At 28.8% G+C, this 9725-nt stretch overlaps 1 protein-coding gene across 1 annotated transcript in view; it reads left to right on the top strand.

Moving 5' to 3' along the window:
• Window positions 1-923: 923 nt before the first annotated feature.
• LOC140439663 (uncharacterized) overlaps window positions 924-9725 on the top strand; it is a 336018-nt gene continuing 327216 nt past the window's right edge. Inside the window, exon 1 of the mRNA XM_072529720.1 lies at window positions 924-980. The gene's annotated coding sequence lies outside the window, so the exon portion shown is untranslated. The remainder of the gene's footprint in view (window positions 981-9725) is intronic.

Genomic DNA, 9725 nt, shown 5'->3' with positions numbered 1-9725 from the left:
TATATATATATATATATATATATATATATATATATATATATATTAGAAGTGATTATTTCGACCAAAAAATAATTTATAAATACGTTCAAATTATCGGGTAAAGTGGTCTATAATAAAAATCTTTCTTTTTTCTAAATTAAAAAAAATGGTTTTTTGTAATGTTCAAATTGTTTTTAGTTTACTCTTGAAGAAGCTTTTAAATAAATGTCGAAATATTGAGTAATTTAGAAAAAAGAAAGATTTTTATTATAGACCACTTTACCCGATAATTTGAACGTATTTATATATATATATATATATATATATATATATATATATATATATATATATATATATATATGTATATGTATATGTATAACTATGTGTATTGAAAGTGTTTATAAATATACAATACAAATAAAATTTGAATCTGTAAAAAATATTAATCAGATAAGATACAGAAAATACTGAATTGAAAGAAATTACATAGTAAAATAAAATATAGCTCATTTAAACCATTTATACGATCAATAATTTTACATTTATTAGTATCTTTTTTTCAATAATGTTAGCGAAAATGAACACAGATTTTAAATAGATTTATTAACACTGTTTCGAAACACAATATAATTAAAGAAACCGAATGATCAATAACTAAAATAATAATGATTGTCAAATATTTCATATTTTTCGCAGTGTAATGTCAAAAACCATTGTATCTTATTACTTAATCTCCACCGCAAATTTTTTCTCGCACCTTTCTATCAGATACAACAAGTGATACCACTCAATGGGTCAACCTCAAACTAATTTTTCCCATCACCCACATAATTTTCTTTGATAAATGCCATCTTTTTCCTATTGGTCTCTGTGAACGCCGCGTCACATTTATCTTCGTTTCGATTGGTCGTCTCCCTCTACATATACAGACTAACGCGTGCAGATTCTCCTCACAGTACATCCTGAGTGCTTTCCTGCTGGAGTAGGCTGAAAACGATAAGGTAAGAATTTTGCTGTTAGAGCTTTCGCGTATTTATGAAACTTTGCCAAAGATTTACAAAGTAATAAGGCATTAAATTTTTTTATATACTTGTATGAAAAATTGAGAGAGTCATATTTTTAACCATTTAAAACTAGAAATATGTCTATTTTACTTAGGATCAGTGGGTAGATTTTAAAAAATTTCATCATTCTTTTTAAGTAGTTTGAGAACAAAATTTTTACATTTATCAAACAATTTTTAGTAAAATATTTTTTTAATAGCATTATACAATAAATATGTATTGGAAAATTTTCGTGTTAAGGGTTAATAAATTTCACAATTATGTACAAAAATGTCTAAATGTAAATATAATTATTTTAAGACATACAAACCTATAGTACAATTTGTTTATTTTAATTTAATTTATGTCTCGGGAGAACATAAATATAAATATATTTCAAATATTTTTTGTGTTAAAAGCATTTGTTTTAATAAGTAAGTTTAAAAATAATTTGATTTTATATTGTTTTTTTTTTTATTTTATGCAATATGTTCAGATTAAGTATTGTCTGGCCCCTGGATTTGATAATTTTATAATACTCTTTTTATTAGTACAGCTTCTTAAACTATACTGATCTCAATTATATCCTTACAATTGTAAATTTCAAGTACATACATAACATTCAAGTACTCGCAATTCTACCACTTTTATCTAAATTATAAGATACTTTTTCTAAATTTGGTTTGAATTTGTTTTGAATTCTATTTATTAGTCTATTTAATATTTTTACTTATTTATATCAGTTATTAGTCTTGTTTTTTTTTTAATTAAAAATATTAAATACTTTAAAAGTCTTCTTCTTTTTCCTCAGTCTTCCTTAAGTAATGTCTTATATAGGAATATCTCGCTGTTATATATTTCACTAAAAGTTTTTTTGAATTTCATTTTTATTTCTTATATATTGCGTTCCATTTTTTTCTTTCTTTATTTTTTATCCCCTTTCTTTTACCCTATCAGGGTGTCTGATTTGGGCTAGCTATTTTAATTTACGTTTACCCATCTCTTCCATTCTTTTTTATTTCCTGCCATTATTTCTAATTCCTTAAGTGATTTTTGTTTAACGTTTCCCGCCCCTAAATCTTTTTTTTTCTTGGTCTGCTTTTTTTTCCCTTTGCTTTATGGACTTTTCTTGTAATTATGTTGGGTTGCATCCTCATCAGATACCCATACGAGTTCATTTGTCTCTTTGCTATTTTATTCATTATTGGTTCTTGGTTAGTTTCGTTTTTGTCTTCCATGTAAGTTCTCTTTTTCCCAGTATTAGGGCTAACGCATAGTATAACTTGTTTGATTTCTTTACTCTATTTGTTATTTTTCAGTCTATTTTTTCGTCATTAGTAATTATACTACCCAGGTATTCGTAATTTGTATTTATTTCGAATTATGAGTTTTTATCTTTGTTTCATTATCTCCCTTATCTTCTTTGAAGCTGATTTTCATTATCTTACGTTTTTCCTCGTTAATTTTTATTTTTTGAAATTTTCTATTCGTTTTACCCATATATCCGTTAATTTCTGCATTTTATTTTTGGAATCTCCTATTGGTACTATGTCGTCCACATACATTAAGGACTCATCAATTCGTTCATTACTAGTATAAGTAGCAAAGGGGTGAGACTATCGCCTTGTTTAATACCTCTTTTCCAATTGAATTTTTTCGATCTTTCCCCTGTTATTATTACTCTTTCTCTTACCTCTTTGTAAGCACTTTCTATAATAGTTATCAATGTATTTGGTACATTTATTTTCCTCAAGCATTTGTTACATTTATTTTCCTCAAGCATTTCCCTATAATTTGTCTTTTTATCATGTTAAATGCTGTTCTTAGGTCTATGAATGCTAATGTTAGTTTTTCCGTCTCCATGCTTCTTTTTATTTGGTTCCTAATGATATACATGTTGTCGGTTGTCTGTCTTTCTGGTCTAAATACCCTTGTTCTTCTTCCAGTTCCATTTATACTTCTTGTCTTACTCTCTTCTCTATTATTTTCGTATATATTTTAAAGCATATCGATGACAGACATATTGCTCCATAGTTGTCACAGTTTACATGTTCTTCTTTTTTGTATATTGGCATGCTGAATTTGTTCTGCCAATATTTAGGTATTATTTGTTTTTCAAACGCCTCTTTATATATTTTTCATAGCCAGTTTATTCCTTTCTACTATTGTGTATTTTACTATTTCCGGTTCTATTTCCTCATCTCCACCTGCCTTGCTTATTTTTATATTTGATAATCGTTCTATTATTTCTTCTCTAATTATTTGCTCTAGCTCTATCTGTTCTTCGCATTCATTTATTTCATTTTCTTTCTTTATTACTTCGGTATCAATTTTTTTCATAATATTCTTTCCATACCCTAGCTATTTGCTCTGAGTTTATTTGAATTTGCTTTTATGTATCTCTTACTGCATTTATTTCCTTTTGTTTTCCTCCCCTCATTTGTCGAATTGTCGTCCGAAAGCTTCTATTACTTGTTACATATCCTTCTTGTAGTTCTTCTCCAAATTCTTTCAATAATTTTGCTTTTGCTTATGTGACTGTCTTTTTTACCACTCGTCTCTTCTCCATATTTCTTTTTGGCTCTCTATTTGTATCAATCTTTTTAGTTGCATTTTTGTAACGTTCTCGCACATTTTTGATCTTGAGTTTCTTTACGTTTACTTTCTTGTACTCTTTTCTTTCCACATCCTCATTTTTTTCATCCCTCAGTTTTGCAGTGACCATTCTATGTTGTGTGAACAGTTCTGGCTTCTTTTCTATTAAGATGTTCTGTTTATTTTGTTCTAGATTTTTCGTTTCATTTCATTTTAAATCGAATATAAATATAATTCTACCGATATACAAAAATATTTCTGTTCGCACTTGGAAAAGTTGCCCTACGTTTTAATCCTTGACATTGTTTATTCTATTCTCCAAAATCATGTTTCATAGTGGAATAAAAAAATAACAGAATTAGGAAAAAATAAAGAAAAGTAAATAACTATATCGTAAAATTTTATTTCGTTGTAAACATTACAAAAAAATTAAACTATAGAAATGCTAGTATTTTTCTTTTCAACTGTTTTCTAATATTCACACATATATTGCTTTAATTATTTTAACTTACTTATATACTTATATTATTTTAACTTGTATTTACTTATTTTAAGGTTGATTTTTAGACTAACAATAAATTGTTGGAAGTACCACAACAAATTATTCTGTAACTCTCTGTCGATTGTAATCCTTACTTGGTTATAGATTGTCCAAACTGCTTACTGTAGTATTTCTAGTCTAAGTCCCAAACATATTTCAAAGTGAACCTCAATAGCAAGTATTATTGTCGAAATTTTTTTTCTTTCTTTTATCCATATTTTTTTACACATATATATATATATATATATATATATATATATATTTATATATATACATTTTACACTATCCTTAATACTTTACCATATTTCCGTTACCCTTTCTGGAATTTCTTTGCTGTTGACGGGTTTTCGTGTTACGACAAATGTAAGTTATTTAAACCTCTATTTTTGTCTGTATCTATTATATCTTTTATCCGTCTACCCCATGTGTTTCTTTCAACTTGTTAATGTTTAATCTTTTTTTCCTGCTCCAGGAAATCTCTCTAATCTCCTCGCGTTTTACAAGTATTTCTATATGGGTATCAAATTAACGCATTGGTTCTTTCTATAAAAAAAGTCTTGTTGTATTTATATTTGCTTCTGTAATAATTTTTTCCCTATTTTTAAATCTTTTATCTAGTCGTTTTATCCATAATATATAAATCGTCATCATCCTTTTACCTTTTTGTCCTATTTGTTATCGACTTTTTTAATTACAGTACCACTTAAGTTTCTAAAGATATGTATATGTTTAGTCTGACTCTACGTTTGGTAATACACTTTACCGACATGTCCTGCGTAAGCGTCTCACTTCTACTGTGCCCAGAAACTTTCACTTTAACTATTCTTTGTATTCGGAATCATTTCGATACTGAGCATTCGTTAACCACATTAATACACGCTATATATATATATATATATATATATATATATATATATATATATACATATATATATATATATATATTTATATACAAAAAAGGAGTACTTGTAACTTGTTTGGACAAAGTACATAAATATGTTTTGGATGGGTTGGAGTCAATAAACTAACTTTTATTGACTCCAAGCTATCCAAAACATTTATATTTATATATATATATATATATATATATATATATATATATATATATATATCTGTATATATTTGTATATATATATCTATATATATATATATATATATATATATATATATATATATATATATATATATATGTGTATGTCAAGTTTCCATTCTTTTTATTTTTTCATTTTATTTCTTTTCTCATTTTAAATTTTCTCTTATGTCTCTAAGCCTTTGTTACTACACTTAGTGAGTAATACTTTAAACTATGCTTTTATGAAAGGATATTTAAGCTAACGAGGACACATGAGCGTAATCCAATTTAATAATCGCCATATTTTTCACCCATTTTTAATAATTTATTACCAACCCGTTAATTTTTCACATTCAAACCTACCCCTAATTAAAAAAACATATTTATTACCACACTAGTAACTATTCACCCCTTAACTACTTATTATCAGAAGTCAATAAATCTGTTAGTTTAAAATTTAAGGTGAAAAAATATTCTTTTACAATTTTACACACATAACTAAAATAAAAAGTGTTCTGCTTTTTTTAGTTTTGTGTGGTCAAAGTTTTTACTAAACTTTGACCACTCTGATAATTTTCCACCCCTAAACTAATCTTATTTAAAAACGTTCCAGCTAGCTTAATATTCGAGCCAGTGCATTTAAAGGAAATTGTTTCAAATATCGCAGTGTTCTACTAGGTTTCTACGAATTTATTACCATCCTAATAATTTTTTACCCCTCGACTAACCCTCGAGGTGGCTAGGTTAAAATTTAAGCTGAAGAACATTTTTTTTCTAATTTTACTTACTTATATAAAGAACTACTTCGGTAAGTTTTTACTAAATGTTAATCAACTACACTAATTTTAACAGGTAGGAATTTACGCTAGCTGAATACAAAAGAAAGTCTTTTCGTAAATACAAAATACTACAGTATTGTGCTAGATTTGTACTCATTTAATACAACCATAGTTAGTTTTCACCTGTTTAATACCCTCAATGAGAAGTCGATAATGCTGATAGATTAAAATTTAAGGTGTTAAAAATCTCTTTACAATTTTACTGTATCTACTTGTAACTGAAAGTATAAATTGCTTGCCAGGTTTTTACTGAATCTGATCCAGCCTCATAATTTTTGACAACCTAAGCTACAGTTAATGCGAAAAATTTCATATTCACGCCAGCTGAATGCAAAATCTTTTTGGAGACACAAAAGTGCTCTGCTAGATTTTTACTATATTTTTATCAGACTAGTCATTTTTTTCTCGATTACCCTAATTAAAAAGCATGCTGAAATATTACTCTGTGCTAAATAATATATTATTTTTTAAATATTTTAATATTGAAAATATGAAAATAACTTGTTACAAAAATTATAAATTTGAACTGTTAAAATTTACTCTAATTCTAGTAGTGAGTATTATGTCTAAGCGAAATCGAATCGTGAGTACCTTTTATGAATATAAAATAACTGAAGATGCTAAATTGATTTTCTTCGAAACAGATCTTATTGTATAGCAGGCTAAGGCTAGTTTCTTATTTAACAAATCGATATAAAGGGACCAATTTAAGGTTGCTGTCTATAGAAATACCAAGAAATTTTATAGAAACAACAATACTGATCTTGCTGTTATTAAGAAGCAAGGGTTAAAGAACTCCTTTAAAGGATAAGACTACTGTCTTATTCACGTTAAAAGATAGTAAATTACAGTCGGACCAAGTTTTTATTTTAAGTAGATCAGAAGTTATAATTGCATGAAGAGTTGCAATATTAGAGTTCTTCCAGGTAATATTGGTATCATCAGCAAAAAGAAAAATTTTTTCATCTATTTTTAAGTTAGTAATGTCATTTATAAAGATAAGGCAAAGTAGAGGACACAGTATTGAACCTTGTGGTACTCCACATACAATGCTTTTGTGACTAGAGTCAGTATCATTTGCTCTAACTAGTTGTTTTCTATTCCTCAAGTAAGATTGGAACCAATTCAAAGAAATACCTTAAATTCCGTAGAAATTACTTTTTTTATCAAAATGTCGTGATTTACACAATCAAAAGCTTTAGCATAGTCACAAAAAATAGTAGCAGTATAAAGATTATTGTTTAGTGCTTGATAGACCTCATATAGTACAGAAAACATAGCAACGCTGGTACATTTATTAGATAAAAAGCCGAACTGACTTTGTGATAAAATGTTGTTTTAACGAGGAAGGACATAAGTCAGGCTTTTATAAGTCTCTCAATAATTTTGGTTAGGACTAGTAGTAAGGCAAGAGGTCTATAGTTTCAGACATTAGATTTTTCATCACACTTATGAAGAGGAATAATAATGGCTGTCTTTAGGCACTCTGGAAATATACCTTTTTCTAAGGAATCGTTAGTGAGTGAGACCAGGACTTGTCTTAATAAAATAATATACTGTATTTGTAAAATGTCATATTTAAACATACTTATCTTGTCCATTCGTCTTCATGTGCCGAGCTCGATTATCGAGCGTTGGCTATTAAATTGGCTATAGTAATTTTGTTGACGGCAGCTCGGAAAAGAGATGCAGAGAATCTGTTAAACCAATCTCTCAGGTTTCTAAGCCATGACGTTCTTCTTCGACCTGGCCCTCTTCTTCCGTCTACTTTGCCTTGTATTATTAAATGGAGTATATTATATCTCTCTGCGTGGCGCATAACATGGCCAAAATATTTAAATTCAAGTTTGCGATTTTTAACTGTTTTGACGACTTCCGTAACTTTTCCCATTCGATGCAAAACAACTTCGTTACAAACTCTATCCACCCAACTTACTCGTAGGATTTTTCGATACACCCAGATTTCAAAGGCTTCCAGTTTCTTGAGAAGTGTATCCGTGAAAGTCCAACTTTCGACACCATACAGTTTTCATTTAGATTACAACCAAGGTAAGTGATACTGTTAGTTCTCTCCAGTTGTTCACCATAAGCTTTTACCACTTCCGGTTGTATTGGCGTTTTACTGACGACCATCACCTTTGTCTTTGCGGTGTTTAGCTTAATGCCATATCATTACACGTTGTGGAAATCCTATTTAATTAGATCTTGTCCATACTTGTCCCTAATTATATTTGGGATATGTATTTTGGTTCTTTCTGTTCTGAAAAAATATGGGTATGTAGTATGTACCTATCAATAATTTTCCAACATTCATTGCAAATCGTTCTCTTGCATATTCATCATCACTTTGTCTGATCCATTTATTAATTAATATTATGATAGTTCAGACATGCTCTGTAATCTTTTTTTGGTAGGTTTATCTACTATTGTTTCCATCTTTCATTCGTCTGGCATATTTTCCGCGTGCCCCAAAAAATTCGAAGATGAGTTAATTCTATGAGTTCGAAAATCATACTCGTACGTTTTTAATTTATCTTATGTCTGTAACATACTTCACTGAAACAAATAAATTAGTAAATTATATCTGTCAATTCAATTGATTAATTTTTTAAATAAATATTTAATTCAAGATGCACCAACTATATTGACAACTACGATATTTATCGCACTCTTTTAAACTAAAATTGTTCCATTGCTTAAGTTGCCTTTCTGAGACTAGATTATTTAACAGGTTGACTGCCAGGCGGTCGTATAAGACCGACAGTTCAATAAGTGCTGCATGCCACGGCGGTCGTATACGACCGATTTGATACGGTCTGTGATATAGTTCCTGTTTTGCTAGAGATCGTGTAGAGAAGCGAAATTATTGCAGTATTCGACCATTGTGGCATACAGTCGTCGTATATACATATTAGTTTTCATTTTGGCTGAATAGGGGAGACTAAAATGATATCGAAATTTTGACATATCTTTATTTCGAGTTAAAAATATAAAACTAAAAAAATATCCATTACAAACTGAAATACATACAAAAGTTAAATAAGAACACAAAAGAAATTAAAAATTATCGGTTATTTGGAGTGTTTGTTGAAACAATCTAAACAAAGGTGTGGTTGACCTTCACAAGTGTCACAGTAAGTTACTACTTTTTTGACCTAATTTTTTGTTATGTTTCCCCGAATCTTCTCTTTATAACAACTTTTACAGTATTTCTTTATTTTATTATATGGTCCTTCTTTTTTCACCAAAGTATGAGTTTGCATCGATCTCCTTGTAGTTCGTATTTGTTGTTCCCTTTCGGAATCATTCTGTGACTCAATGTTGTCTTCATAACTTAAGAGCGACTTTATTACATGCTCTCTAAATTCAGTAATTTTCATCTTTTTATCGGCTAGTTGGTTGAAAATAATGTGAGAATTTACGAGGGATGTACCAAGAAGAAATTCTACAGCGAGCTTCCTGTACCATTTAAGTGACTTTCGTAGAGGTGAATTATAACTTGCCATCTGGTCTGACTGATCAATTGAGGACTTTGCCTCATTATATTTCATTACAACCTGAGGTTTATGAACAACACCACTTCGTCGCTGAATTGCTCGAGTTTCGGTAGTGTGTTTAGTAGATAGTAATAAGACATCTCTTTTATCCTTCCACTT

The sequence above is a fragment of the Diabrotica undecimpunctata genome, chromosome 4 (assembly GCF_040954645.1).
Source record: "Diabrotica undecimpunctata isolate CICGRU chromosome 4, icDiaUnde3, whole genome shotgun sequence".
In the NCBI taxonomy this organism is placed as follows: domain Eukaryota; kingdom Metazoa; phylum Arthropoda; class Insecta; order Coleoptera; family Chrysomelidae; genus Diabrotica; species Diabrotica undecimpunctata.
This window is presented reverse-complemented; position numbering and strand designations above follow the sequence as displayed.